The sequence below is a fragment of the Cebus imitator genome, unplaced genomic scaffold (genome assembly GCF_001604975.1).
Source record: "Cebus imitator isolate Cc_AM_T3 unplaced genomic scaffold, Cebus_imitator-1.0 Scaffold88, whole genome shotgun sequence".
NCBI classification, from domain to species: domain Eukaryota; kingdom Metazoa; phylum Chordata; class Mammalia; order Primates; family Cebidae; genus Cebus; species Cebus imitator.
The window spans coordinates 2,942,279-2,957,987 of NW_016107403.1; the positions used below are offsets into that span (position 1 = coordinate 2,942,279).

The window sequence follows — 15,709 nt, forward strand, 5'->3', positions numbered from 1 at the left end:
AAAAATAGAAGAATTAGCTGGGGTTGGTGGCAGGTGCCTGTAATCCCAGCTACTCGGGAGGCTAAGGCAGTAGAATCGCTTGAACCAGGGAGCCTGAGGTTGCAGTGAGCCGAGATCGCGCCACTGAACTCCAGCCTGGAGAGAGTGAGACTCCATCTCAAAAAATAAATAAATAAATAAATTATTGAAAAATGAGAAATTGTTTTCAAAGTGATGGTGTATTTAGAAAACTGTATTTAACCATAGTTGGCATACTTTTAAATAGTGTAGACATTTAATTAAAAATTTCATGCTGATACCAGTTGATTTCATTCTGTGGTTCTCAAGCATTTTCGTGCCTGATGGATAGATGTTCCTATCCTTAGTAGTACCTTTTTCAGTTCCTTATTTTGCATCTTCTGAAGTGGGGGTAAGTTTTGTGCACTCACGGTGTGCACTTGGTAAGGCCCTACTCCACTGACCCACATTACGATGCAGCCACCATAAGGCTGTGTAAATATTAGTCACATTCTACAGATGAGGACAATAAGGCTGAGGGGCTTAATAATCTTCAGAGATTTTTTTTTAAGACACTGGACACGCACGTCTTCAGAGATCTTAATGCCTGTAAGTATGGAACTAGATTTTGAGATTGAGACCTATCTGAATGCATATTCCTTTTTATTTGACCAAATAAGGATTTATATGCAGGATGTGCAAAGAGGAAAATTTAGCTAGTTGAATTTGTTTAAACTTGTATATATTGTACATAATTACCTTATAATAATGGAATAATTACTTTCCTCATAGGGTTGTTAAAGGTGCTAAACAAAAAGTAATGCTTAATACAAAAATCAGTTTTGAAAGAAAAAGGTTTTCATTCTTGACTCACTTTTGATGTGTGCTGCAACACAATATTAGTGAATGAACGAGTGATGACTTCCCTAAGAGTATTAGTATTCTCTTTCTTTCTTTTTTTTTTTTTTTTTAAAAATCCAGCTTTGCAGGAATAGTATTCTCTTGCTAATGCATATCATTAGTTTAAATGAAGAATTGTTGATATGAAATCTTTATGTATTATCGTTTAAAGTAATTCTACAATGGCTTTCTCTGCAATTAAAAAAAAAAGCTTTTAAATATCACTTAAACAGAACTGTGTTCCCTAGCAAGCAGGCTCAGAAAGAAAAAAACAATTGTCATCATTTTAATGGGATCTACTAGGAATCTTTTGCATTTTATTTAGAAATTATTTATGTTTATATTGTAACCTGATATCTGAATACCTCTTTCAAGCTGAGTTTACTAGATTGAAAGGGACAATAATTTGGGAATTAGAAAGCTCTGGTTTTTGCATCAGATCAGTATAAGAAGGAATTTTCTAACACTTTAACAGTAGTCTTAAAGTGGATTAGGTTCAGAGGTGATGAGCTTCTGGTCTAGATGTTCACCTAGAGGCTGAATAATTACTTGAGAGAATAATTATTCTTGTGAGAAGGCATACCCTCAAGTGCCAGCACACGCCCTTTTACTGAAGACTTTTATTCTAGATTCTTTCTCAAAAAAGAATATAAAATACCAGATTAAAACCCTTCTAGGGCCTGGTGTGGTAGTTCAGACCTGCAATCCCAGCACTTTGGGAGGCTAAGGCAGGATAATTACTTGAAGCCAGGAGTTCAAGGTCAGCCCAGACAACATAGCAAGACCCTGTTGCTGTTAAAAAATTAATTAATTAATTAATTAATTAAAAATGACTTCCCAGTGGTACCCAAGTGAGAAAGAGGAGCAGGGGATGGCAGCACCAGCGGTAAGCATGACATATCAGGGCCTCACCATACCACTCATTGCAATGAGCGTGTTTTGGGGCTTCATTGGTTTCTTCATACCTTGGTTCATACCTAGGGACCTAACCAGAAAGTTATCATTACCATGTTGGTGACCTGTTCAGTTTGTTGCATTCTCTTTTGGCTGATTGCAATTCTGGCCAACTCAACCCTCTCTTCAAACTACAGGTGAAACATGAACTCGTCTGGTATCTGAAGCATCATTGACCTTGAAGAAGACAAGCTTTACAGTGCTCAGTCTTTGCAGTCATGAGAAAATAATTCCATCTAGATGCAAAATCACCTCCAAACCACACCACTTTTCTTGACTTGCTTATTTTGGGCATCAGCTGCCTTAAACATTCACAACACATTTGAATGTCTAACACAAGGCAGCATCTTTTTCTTCACCTTTTTTATGCTTTAATGAATTATGTGCCTGTTTCACCTAAACTGTGCCAACTCCTTAAAATGATAATGCACTCTTCTGAGAGAGAAGATGCTTTTCTTCTGAGAAATATGTTACTCTGTCCTTGAAATCTGTGTATTTGTAGATGGCTCCTGCCTTCTGACAACATGGGAATCAGTGAACTGTTTAGAAAGTGCTGCCTGACAGGACTCCAGTGGGGCAGTCAGTAGGAGAGCACATTCACAGAAAAGAGCTCTCCCAACAGAATTACACCAAATTATGTCTCCCTTCGTTCCTTCATTCCTTCCCTCCTTCCTTCCTTCCTTCCTTCCTCTCTTTCCCTCCTTCCTTCCTTCCTTTTCTTTGCTTTCTCTTTCTTTCTTTCTCTCTCTTCTTTCTTTCTCCTTCCTTCCTTCCTCTCCTTCCTTCCCTTCCTTCCTTCCTTCCTTCCTTCCTTCCTTCCTTTCTCTCTCTCTCTCTCTCTTTCTTTCTTTCTTTCTTTCCTTTCTTTCCTTTCTTTCTTTCTTTCCTTTCTAACAAAGTTTTTACTCTGTCGTACAGGCTGAAGTGCAGTGGCGATCTCGTAGCCTCAACCTCCTGGTGATCACTTCCAAGTGATCCTCCTGCCTCAGCCTCACAAGTAGCTGGGACTGCAGGCGCAGGCCACCATGCCTGGCTAATTTTTAGTAGAGATGGTTTTGCCATTTTGCCCAGGCAGGTCTCAAACTCCTGGGCTCAAGCAATTCACCCACCTTGCCCTACCAAAGTGTTGGGATGACAGTCATGAGTCACTGCCCCTGGCCCAAGCTACATTTTCAGTATGAATTTCTAATTTCTGCTGTCTTTTGAAATAAATCATGTTTCTGTTTTCTGTGGATAAAATAAACTATAAAATAAAGCTGTTCTAGTATCCATCTTTGAGGGAGACTGGTTACTGTCCATATTCTTACTGCTGCTGTTACAAATTACCACAAATGTAGAGGCTTAAAACAAGACAGATTTATTATCTTACACCTCTGGAGGTCAGACATCTGAAATGGGTCTCACTTGGCAAAAATGGGCAGGTTTGCGTTTCTTCTGCAATCTCTAGGTGAAAGTCTGTTTTATTCCCTTTTCCAATTTTTAGAGGCCACCCACTTTCCTTGGCTTGTGGCCCCCATCCTTCATCAAGGCCAGCAACACCATTCCAGCCCCTGCTGCATGGTAGTCATGCCCTCTTACCTTCCTGCCTCCCTCTTTCACTTATAAGGACCCCATCCTTGTGATTACCTTGGGCCTGCCCAGAGAATCCAGAATAATCTCCCAATCTCTAAATCTTTCATTTAACCACATCTACGAATCCTGTTTTTCTATACTCCCAGGTTCCGAGGATTACAATGCAGATAGCTTTGAAGGGGGTCCATTAGTCTGTCTACCATACTGCCTTTCCTAGAGAGAAGAAACAATGAATGATCTTAAAGACCAAACTTTTCTAGCTCTTCTTGAAAAGAATAAAGAGAAATTATTTTTACACTGGTAAAAGAAATATAAATGGGAAAATTGAAAACTGATTTTAGTTTCCAGAAGAACATCTTTTATAAGTCATAACCTTAAAAATTATTAGATGGTTTTGATTTATACAGTAGTTGAAAATTTATGCAGCTGATATTTTTAAGAAAGTTACTTCTAACATCTATGGAAGTAATTTTTTTATCGTGGAAATGAGGTAGGTATAAACTCAAATATAAGGTTTGTCATAGATTGGTTTCTAAGAGATGATTAAATAGGCATCTAAAAAATAACTTTTCTATCTGAAATAAAAGAACACTGTCTGAAAAATAGCAGCATTTTCCATTTTTAATGAATTTGCCTTTAGAGTGACCCTCAAGCAAAGAGAAAATAGACCATAGATTTGCTCATGTTGCTCAGAAATGCAAGTTTGTATATGCTGCTAAATAAAGTCCTTTTCAGCTTGCACAGTGAAAACACAACACTTTTTATAAAAAAAATTAGCATGTAGAATCAAATCTTGTATGGTTTCAAATACTTTATATTACTAAGGAATGCTGTTTTTCAAATCATTTCTCTGGCTATGTTAGTAAAGCTTCTGAGCCTCAGCAATGTTTAGAGTACATTGCAATGTTTGAGAACAACACCTTGCCTGTGTTTAAACTAAACAAAAGAAGTGGTATATATATATATATACACACACTCACACACTCAGATGTATATATATATTTAGTAGAGGTATGCATGTGTGTAAATATATATATACACACTCACACAAACACACACAGAGATATATCCAGATCGTTCCTGAATAAAAGCTCTAAATTTGATTTCTGTTGTTCTCGCATCAAAGCTTAAGTCTAGTTACCAGGTTCTGCAATCAGGCACACAGTGAACCAGATAGACACCCATCTAATTTGGATGCAGTAACAGCTTATTAGACTGAAGCCTAGAGGTAATAAACCAGCCTTCATACCAGACCAAGAGTTGTATTTTATTTGGCCTGATGAATAATTGAAGGAATTGAGCCTATATTTAAAAGCTTGGAGATTTTATTTTAAAAGTCTGAATTTCTGGCTTTTCTGGGGAAAAAAAAAGTCTGCTGATTTGGCAGCACTGCAACCTCATGCCCATCAAGGCAATGATGGGCTTGGGTTGAGCAGGTTGCCCTTTCAACATGGGGCATGGATCTACCAGTTCCCTCTGATTTCTGGACCCTGTAAATCACACAGTATGTCATGTTCATGAACATCTAGGCATTTACTTGCCCGCATTCACGTTTGGGATTTCCAATCTTGTTTAGTCTTTTACTGCTTAAGCAGGTCCATCCCATTTTCTACCCTGTCTCCCATGGGCCTCTCCTCCTTTCTCCTCTGCCTATTCAAGTCACATGGAGCTCCTGCTATTCACTTAACATAACTTGCCCTTTCATGCCTCTATACTTTTGTACAAATTTGGCCTGGAATCCCCTTTCCCTCATTCTATCTACCTGGCAGATTCCTCTAGCTCAATCTTCGAGACTTAGTTTGGGAGACGGCTTTTCTAACTGCCTTGGGCACTCATTCTCTCCTCCCAAGCCTTCCTTTTTTTTTTTTTTTCTTTTATTATTATTATTATTATTATTATTATTTAAAGATGGGGTTTCACCATGATGGCCAGGCTGGTCTTGAACTCCCGACCTCAGGTGATCTGCCCGCCTTGGCCTCCAAAGTGCCTGGATTACAGGCATGAGCCCCAAGCCTTCCTTAGCATTTTGGCACAGGCAGCTTCAGGTGAGCACACACCTAAGCCCTCTGTCGGCTACTCTGCTCACATCCTACCCTGTCCTCATGTCACAGGCCGACTAGTTCTTCTTGCCTGCTGCCCTAAAAGAACCAATGAGAACCGGTATTGCAGCAAAGAAAGAGTTTAGTAATCGCAGGGCTGGCCAAGAAAGAACAGGGAGAAATTTCTCAAATCCGTCTCCCTGATAGTTCAGAAGCTAAGGTTTTTAAAGGGTGCTTTGGCTGACAGGGGCTGGGGACCTGGAACAATTGATTGGCTGGGGTGAAATCACAACAGTGTCTGAAACTGTCTTCGTGCAGTTGAATCGATTCTCAGGACCAGGTGGTACTGAAATGCTGAATCTTAAAAAATATCTCAGAGACCAGTTCTTCAGGTTTCATAACAGTGAAGTCACCTATAGGAGTAGTAGAGGAAGCTATAAATTTTGTGGCCCCAGCTATATGACTCTGGGTCAGTTAGCAACTTGTAGGAAAACACATTAAGCAATGGCAAGTCATTGTTTAAGTCTATTTTTTAGCAAAGTTCAAGCCCCTACCGCAATTTTACCCTTGTCTTAAGAATGTGGCTTCGGCCGGACGCGGTGGCTCATGCCTGTAATCCCAGCACTTTGGGAGGCCGAGGCGGGTGGATCACGAGGTCAAGAGATCAAGACCATCCTGGTTAACACGGTGAAACCCCGTCTCTACTAAAAATACAAAAAATTAGCTGGGCATGGTGGCGTGTGCCTGTAGTCCCAGCTACTCAGGAGGCTGAGGCAGGAGAATTGCCTGAACCCAGGAGGCGGAGGTTGCGGTGAGCCGAGATCGCGCCATTGCACTCCAGCCTGGGTAACAAGGGCGAAACTCCATCTCAAAAAAAAAAAAAAAGAATGTGGCTTCAATCTCTGAATAGTGTGTGTGGGCATGGTAGGGTGGGGTTGGGAGGATTAGTTTCCTTTGCCTCCAAGTTTAACTATAAACTAAATACCTCTCATAGTTATTTTGGCCTCTGTGCTAGAATTAAAAAAAAAAAAAAATTAGCCTGTGAGGTTAGAAACAAGATGGAGCTAGCCTGTTAGGCTTCTCTTATTATTTATAATTCTGCTATAATTCTGCACAGGTAGTTCCACTCAGGGCCCATCTCAGCTTCACTGCTCCACAAAAAAGGTGTTCCCTGATAGTGTTGGTCAAAATTAATTTTCCTCTTTTATGGATTTCTGAGGTAGTCGTGCTCAACTGGATTGATTATCAGAACAACCTGGCAGACTTAAATGCAGATTCCTGGGCCCTGACTCTGATGAATCAATGTAAGCATTTCTGATATTATGGCATTCTGACATAGCATAGCATTTATGGGGTTGGTTTCTATATTTCCTTCCTCCCCTCCTCCTTCCCTCCCTCTCTCTCTCTTTCTTTCTTTCTTCTGAGACAGTGTCTGGCTCTGTTGCCCAGGCTCGAGTACAGTGAGGCAGCCTCAGCTCACTGCAACCTCCACCTCCTGGGCTCAAGCGATCAGCCTCCCAAGTACCTGGGATCACAGGTGCACAACACCATGCCCAGCAAAGTTTTGTATTTTTTTGTAGAGACAGGGGTCTCACCTTGTTGTTCAGGCTGGTCTAGAACTGGCTTACCTTGCTGCACAGGCTGGCCCAAGTGATCTGTCTGCCCTAGCCTCCCAAAGTGCTGGGGATTACAAGCACAAGCCATCTTGCCTGGCTGGAATCTAGATATATATTTTTTTCTTTTTCTTTGAGACAGAGTCTTGCTCTGTCACCCAGACTGGGGTGCAATGGCACAGTCTCGGCTCACCACAACCTCCGTCTCCCAGGTTCAAGTGATTCTCTTGCCTCAGCCTCCTGAGTAGCTGGGACTACAGGCACATGCCACCACACCCAGCTGATTTTTGTGTTTTTAGTAGAGATGAAGTTTCACCATGTTGGCCAGGCTGGTCTCAAACTCCTGACCTCGTGATCCGTCCACCTCGGCCTCCCATAGTGCTAGGATTACAGACGTGAGCTACTGTGCCCAGTCATCTAAATTTCTTAAAACCACTTCAGATAGTTTCATAAGTAGTCCTTCATAATTTATCATTTATTAGTGTTTTATTTTTATGTTGCTTCTTTCATGTGTTCTGATCTTTTCTCTCCAGTTGTAAAACTGTAATCACCTAATGGGTTCTTCTTGTCTGCTGCCCAGATAGAGCTGATTTATCAAGGCAGGGAAATTGCAATGGAGTTGAATTCCTACAGAGCTGGGATTTCAGGGGCTAGGGCTTTTCAGAAGTAGTCTGGGGGAAGTGACGGGGGTGGCTGCTGAATAGATGGTGGGTGCAATCATAGGGGTGTTGGAAATGATCCTGCAGCAGGCTGAAACCTAGATGTGGCCACAGGAGCAGTGGGCAGGTCCAGGTGGAGCCTTAGGCATAGGTATCAGACAGGCCAAAACCCTGAAATGAAATCTCAAAAGGCCAATCTTAGATTCTACAATAATTATGTTATTTGCAGGAGTAATTGGGGAAGTTATATATCTTGTTACCTCTGGAATAAAGACTGGCAATCATTTATGTCTATACTTTATCAGAAGTCAGGCACCTCTCCTCCTCCTAGCCCGGAGTTCTCTCATTAGCTTTACAAAGGCAGTTGAGTTTTGGGGAATAGCTGCTTTCATTTAAACTATAAACTAAATGTCTCCCAAAGCTAGTCCGGTAATAAAGGCAGCTCGATTGCTTGATGGCTAAAGGCAGGAGGGGAATTGGCTAGATCAGATCTCCCCCACTGCCATAATTTTCTCACTGATACAATTTTTGCAAAGGCAGTTTCAACGCACCCATGTCCTGTGTAATGCCAAATACACTGATGCCTATCCAGCAGCCACAAAAAATATTAATTCATTGATTGACAAGAAAACTTTCCTGTTTTCATAACCAGATTTTGCTCTCTTCTGAAAGAATAGTGGTTCTTTGGAGCGAATAAATAAGTATACAATAATGAATTATGCTCTGAGCTCTTGGATCATCCTGGAACTCAGTCAATGCCTATTTAAAACTTGGCTATTCTGGGAGGATGATATATTCCCTGCTGACTTAGATTGTTCTTAGCAACTTTGTCTTTTATCCTAGTGCAGAGATTCTTTTGGTGTGTATGTGGGGGAGGGGGGTGCATTAGAATCCTCAATGAGACTTTTCATGCTCTACAGCCCCCCTAGTCCCCATGAGAATCACAGCATTGTGATGAGAGATGTTACTGATTAGGAGTGTGTACTGGGAACAAAACAGGGTTAAATCGGAATAGTGGCTGTGAATCACTGTTCTAGAGAGTTTGCAAATATGGCCATTATTATTAGATAAATAAACTAGAGGCTGATTTTTAATGTCCTCAGCAAATCATAATTTCCAACTCTTAGTAACAGTTATATATTTAAATTCGTCATTATCATAATAGAATCATTGTTTGTAATCACAATAGAGATAAGAAGAAAATACATTTTAAGCCAAAACAATTTTATGCAAATCCTTGGTTGGATTACTTTATGTTTTAGGAAACTTGGGTTAAGTCACTATAAACCAAAAATAAAATTCTAAGACCTCCCAGCCATCTGAATGGGCTTCCTCCTTCACCAGGGGGCTCTTAAAATTTAATCTGAGAGACTGGTTCAGGCCATGATGGGAAGTGTGGGTTGGACATGCCTCATTATACCCTCCAGCATTAACATCAACACTGACCTTAAGTCTAACAAAAAGCATTTACGGCTTGGGCACAGTGACTCACACCTGTAATCCCAGCACTTTGGGAAGCTGAGGCGGGTGGATCATGAGGTCAGGAGTTCGAGACCAGCCTGGCCAACATGGTGAAGCCCTACCTCCACTAAAAAAAAAATTAGCTGTGTGTGGTTTCAGGCGCCTGTAATCTCAGTTACTCCAGAGGCTGAGGTAGGGAACTGCTTGAACCCGGGCGATGGAGGTTGCAGCGAGCCAAGATTGTGCCACTGCACTCCAGCCTGGATGACAGAGCAAGACTCTGTCTCCAAAAACAAACAAACAAGCAAACAAACAAAAAGAAGCATTTACAATTTATTCTCTCTGAAACCTGCTACCTGAAGGCTTCATCTGCATTATAAGAACTTTGGTCTCCACAATCCATTATCTTAACCCCAACATTTCCTTTCTATATTTCTCAAGTCTTTAGATAAACTCAGCCAATTGTCAACCAGAAAAATTTTAAATCTACCTATAACCTGGAAGCACCACCTTTTCCCCTTTCAAGTTGTCCCACCTTTTTGGACCAAACCAATGTGTATCTTAACCGTATTTTATTGAAGTCTCATGTCTCCCTAAAATGTGTAACATCAAGCTGCACCCCAACCACCTTGGGCACATGTTCTCTGGATCTTATATTCTCAGTGTCATAGGCCATGGTCACTCCTATTTGGCTCAGAATAAATCTCTTCAAATATTTTACAGAGTTTGACTATTTTTGTTGACATCATGCAAATTTACTCTGAAAAAAACCTTGGGGGATCATTCTAGATTTTTTTTTCCCTTCTCAACAACTCCTAAGAGAAAATTAAGCCCTCCTGCCCTAAGGCATGCATTGTATGTAATAACTAACTTATTTCCCAGTATCTTCTAGAATGCCAGCTTTCTACTTCGGAGAAATGACAAGTCACTGAAATAATTTTCTCTAAAGCCTCAATCCCTCCTGTGATTGAGAAAGCCTAAATTACCTAGATTTCAGTGGTTTTCTAATGTTATAGTGAACCCCAAGTTTCTCTTCAAAGAATCAGTATGTCAGTATGTTCAGCTCTCTTATTCTTTAGATCTCTATTTTATAGTTTGACTTCCTTGTAATTCCAATAAACAACTTATCCAAAGGTTCATCAGTAGTTCACGTCTGCTCTCTCTCCCTGCTGGCACCATCCTGACCCATCCCAGTCTGATCACCCCTGGCTACCTGCTCTGACACACCCTTAACTGTCCTTCCCGCCAAACACCCACCCTGCTACTCCAGCTCAGACCCCTGCTCTTTTTAAAATAGCCAATTGGGATTAGTCTAGTTTGTGGGGTCTAACCCTAGCCAATAGCGGATGACACAGCAGCAGGGATGACCCCCGTCAGGCATAAGTACTCCTTTCCCCCCTTGTTCAAGTGTGGGGCAGTCATCATTGCTCCGTCCGTGCACCCCAAATCCTTCTATAGAAGTAAACTGCCGTGCTGAGAGGACATATCATCCAATGCTATTTCTTTTGCGGCATCGAAATTTTACTTATAACACTAACATTGATCAGAATTATCTGGAGGTTTTTTGAAACACAGGTTTCCAGGCCCTGCCCCTATTCAGTAGGTCCAGGATGAAGTCCCCAAATTTGCAATTCTTATGATCACTAGGTCCCAGGTAATTCTAATACGGCTGGATCAGGGACCATAATTTAGGAACCACTGATCTAGGCCAATTCTAACATTGTTTAAAAAGCTCATGTCAATCAATAAGAAACTCATTTTATGTTATGTCTCAGTACACTCAGGAACACACACACACACACATACCTGAAACAATTTTGAAACTGCCTTTGGAAAATTATAACTACGGAAATTATGACAGGGAAAGATATCAGACCTAACCAACTCCATCTTGCTTGTAACCTTTAAGCTGTCCTTGCTTATTCCTGGCCATAGGCCAAACTAGCCTTGGGAAGGAACTTAGTTTATAGTTTAAGTAATATCCCTTACGAAAAGCTAAACTGTCCTTGTAAAATGAATGAAAGACCACCAGCCACCAAGTTAGAATGAGGGGCTGGAATTCTAAATATTAACAGCCATTATTCTAGAGGTCATAAGAGTCACAACTTCTCGTACTAAAATTGGAACAATACAGAGATGATTAGCATGGCCCCTGCGCAAGGATAACACACAAATTTGTGAAGCGTACCATATTTTTTTTAATTAAAAAGAAAAAAGAGTCACAACTTTTTCAGTTACTCTTAAAGGTAACATCACTGTTGTGAACCTAAGCTTGGCTTTTTGAGATGTCTTTTGAAGGTTTTGCATTTCTAGCAACCAGATGGTCCCAGCTGGACCTGCCAACCAGTTCTGTGGCCCCCACCTAGGAACTACTCAGCATAAGAGAACAACTTTCTTTCTTTCTTTTTTTTTTTTTTCCTAAGAGAACCACTTTGACTCCCTATTATTTCATCCCCGAGCCAACCAATCAGCACTCCCAATTCATTGGCCCCCTACCCTCCAAATTATCCTTTAAAACCCTAATCCCTGAGTTTTCAGGGAGAGTGATTTAAGTAATAATAAAACTCCTATCTCCTGCATAGTCAGCTCTGCATGAATTACTCTTCTTCTATTGCAATTCCCGTCTTAATAAATTGGCATTGTCTAGGTAGCAGGCAAGGTGAACCTATCGAGCGGTTACAAATTTGGGGGCTCGTCTGGGATTGCCCTTGTTGCTATATGTCCATGGTTCAGTAGCCTTCCTCCGGCAATGGATTCAGAGGCCAGCCCAAGCAGCCCCCTAGTTCTCTTGGACTGGGGGCCAACTCTGGTACTCTTTCTACTGGTGGGGTGTTGCCAACCCAATGTGCAAGGTGCTAATTGCAACGGATAAATAGTCCTGGGGAGACATCCCATAAATGTATCCCCATCACAGGGTGTCTGTCTGTAGGCCCATTGTGGGTGTCTGGGTTGGTGAGTATCCTAGGTACTGCTAATGCCTCCTTCCTTTTCCTGACTGGTTCTCTAGCCCCATGGTGGAGTGTCTGTCTGTAGCCTCGTTGCAGGGCGTGTGGGTAGCTCCACCATGGGGTTTCTGTCTCAGTTTGGCTCCTGAGAGGTCTTGGCTTACTGCAACCTCCACCTCCCAGGTTCAAGTGATTCTCCTGCCTCAGCCTCCTGAGAAGTTGGGATTACAGGCACACACCACCACGCCAGGCTAATTTTTGTATTTTTAGTAGAGACAGGGTTTCACCATGTTGGTCAGGCTGGTCTCAAATCCCTGACCTCATGATCCACCTGCCTCGGGCTCCCAAAGTGCTGGGATTACAGGCATGAGCCACGACACCCAGCCAGTGCTTTATCTTTTGACAGTGGTGGCCCAGGTTCAATTCTTGGCTTCCAAATGATTCCTTTCTGGTTTATTATTTGTATAACTTTCCCATGTATTGAGGTTCCTCCCCTCTCCCCATGAATAGCTTCTGATTTCCTGTCTTGAATTTTCCTTTCTCTGAACTAATCTTGGGAAGATTCTAAATCATGTTTAAAAAAAAAAAGAAAGAAAAAGAAAAGAAACTGCTTATCATCTTTTGAAAATACTTGTGTTCAAGGCCACGCGTGGTGGCTCACGCCTGTAATCCCAGCACTTTGGGAGGCTGAGGCAGGCAGATCACGAGGTCAGGAGTTTGAGACCAGCCTGGCAAATATGGTGAAACCCCATCTCTACTAAAAATACAAAAAATTAGCCACGCATGGTGGTACATGCCTGTAGTCCCAGCTACTTGGGAGGCTGAGACAGAAGAATCTTTTGAACCAGGTAGGCAGAGGTTGCAGTGAGATCGTGCCACTGCATTCCAGCCTGGGCAACAGAAGACTCCATTAAAACAAAAACAAAAACAAAAAATCTTATGTGTTCATGGTTACGTTAAAACCTTAGTTAAGACTTACTAATTTCATGTGGGAGATTACCTGGGTAGAATTCAAAGGCCAGAAATATTGACTGCCCTGGCTAGAGTCTGGTAATAAGAGATTTTTAAAAAGATTTTTTTTTTTAACAAAAGAGCTCTGTGGTTAAAACTGGCTTAATTAAAATTGGATATCCAAGCTAGATGTATTTAAAAGACCTTTACTTTTTTCTCTTCTTGAATCACGTTTTTTTCCAAAAAAAAAGAAAAAAAGTTTTTCTTCTCAGTCAACTGAACTGTTTTTCTTCATTTTGTCTTCTTGCCACTGTTGATGCCCACATGAGAGAACTAAGATAATTACTAACTGCCAAATATAAATATTCAATATAAAACACAACAAGAGTTAACTGAATGGACTAAACTAATAGAAATCTGAAGTAATCTTTTTTTTTTTTTACTTTTTTCTTAAAACATTGCTGATCCTTTTTCTTTTCCAGAGCCAAGAAGACTTTTCTTTTGAGCTATATACAGCTTTTGACAATTGAGTAAAACATATTCCTGTGAATAAAATTTGGAGCACATTTTTTTCTCTCTACCTGATTTCTCCAGAATTTGGAGACTATTTGTGAGTATTCTTAACTTATGAAGAAACTGGTTGTTTCACCAAGGCTTTTACCGGAATGGCATGCTTTCCTTTAAGGAATCAAACTTGACTTATAGAGCCAATAAAAACCCTTCGGAAAACTGGCCTCATACCTTGTCTACACAATTCATGTACAGGAGTTCTTGTAATCATCCAAGGGGTTCATCTTGCCCACTGTCTAGACAGAACTGATTCATCAAGACAGGGGAATTTCAAGAGAGAAAGAATAATTCATGAAGAGCCGGCTGTGCTAGAGACTGGAGTTTTATTATTACTCAAATCAGTGTCCCTGAGCATTTGGGGAGCAGAGTTTTTAAGGACAACTTTGTGGATTGGGGAAGCCAGTGAGCTAAGAGTGCTTATTGGTCAGAGATGAAATCACAGGGAATCAAAGCTGTCTTCTTACGCAGAGTCAGTTCCTGGGTGGGGGCCGTAAGATCAGTTTTTTAATGATCTGGTTTGAGCCAGCTGATCCATCAAGTGCAGGGTCTGAAAAAAGTCTCAAGAACTGATTTTAGGACAGGTTTAGGGAGGGTCAGGATTCTGTAGTCTCCAGCTGCCTGACTCCTAAACCATAATTTCTAATCTCATGGCTAAGTTAGTCCTACAAAGGCAATGTAGTCCTCAGGCAAGAAGGAGGTTTGCTTTGGGAGAAGGTTGTTACCATTTTTGTTTAAACTATAAACTATGTTTCTCCCTTAGTTCAGCCTACATGCAGGAATGAACAAGGACAGCTTGGAGTTAGAAGCAAGATGGACTTGGTTAAGTTAGGTCTCTTTCACTGTTTCAATCATAATTTTGCAAATGTGGTTTTGTCCTGACCTGTGGTAAGTAAAGAATGTCACTTTCTAACAGGAGCCCCAAATTATCTTGGGACTTTGAGAGGAATTTACGCAACTCGAAGGTATTTAAGTGTACCAACCCATGGCTGGACTCAGCTTAAAACAGTCTTATCTGAAATTCCTTATGGAACATAGTTCTATAAAAGCCAATTTATAAAACCTATATGAATAATAATTGTTCTTGATGTACTTTATACAAATAATCAGGCCAAGTATAATAAAGGAAATCGGTCCTACTATGATTTGTCTTTAGTAAAAATGGAAAACTGGAGAGAGAAAAATTATGTTTTAAAAACTATAGTACACTTGTTAGATGTTCTTAAGTTTTTATTTTTTTATGCGGTGTAGACTAAATCCTAATTTTTTTGTGGGCTACAAGTTCCTAAACTAATGCTTTCAAATATCTACTTTTAAAGCCGAGAATTGCACTTTTTATCCTAAAACTCATTATTTACCTTATAGTACACAGTCTGCTTAAATACTCTACTGAAAAGCGTTAGTATAGATAACAATACTAAAGCTTTTGTCATGTAAGCCTTGGAACCCCAGCCAGGGCTGCAGTGAGTATGCTCAGACAGTTGCAAAGCAGTTCTCTGCTCACTTTGGGCTCAACACCTACCCTCCCTACAAAAATTTAATTAGTTACAGTTTGTTTTCTTTTCTGTACTGTTTGTTTTTCTTTTCCTTTCCAATTTAACAGGGTGTGTTTAACATTGCATCTTAGACAATGTGATAGTCATGAAGCCTTTGTGTAAGAAAAGAAGAAGAAAAGATAATCTATAATGAAGATCAATAGGGGTTTTCCCTAGTGCCCTTCAGTTATTTACTGTCTTTTACAAAACAATGTAGGCAAGGAAAAAAGTTAATCTCTAACAAAGAAACAAAGATTACATTAGCCTAGGTGACAGGGGCCTGCTTATGTTGACTCAGGTCCCGTAATCACATTCCCTTAAGGCTCAGATATTTTAAAGTTCCAACAGCTTAGATTTTAAATTACTTATTTTTACAGAGGAAGTATTTTGAGCATATTATAAGACAATGACTTTTAAGTGGACTTTTGGCCTAGTTCAAAGGAAAACTGGGCCTGATTCATAAAGAAGGAAAAGTGAGAATAAAGAAGTGTAGGAAAAAAAAAAAAGAATTACCAC

General features: G+C 40.5%; 1 non-coding gene and 1 pseudogene across 1 annotated transcript; both read left to right on the top strand.

Annotated features, from left to right (window-relative positions):
• Nucleotides 1–1,789: 1,789 nt before the first annotated feature.
• On the top strand, nt 1,790–2,136 carry LOC108308827 (annotated as a pseudogene).
• A 9,145-nt stretch (nt 2,137–11,281) lies between these two features.
• LOC119472197 lies at nt 11,282–11,392 on the top strand. Its single transcript, XR_005201310.1, has one exon. It is a non-coding gene; the product is annotated as a U6 spliceosomal RNA (small nuclear RNA).
• Nucleotides 11,393–15,709: the final 4,317 nt, after the last annotated feature.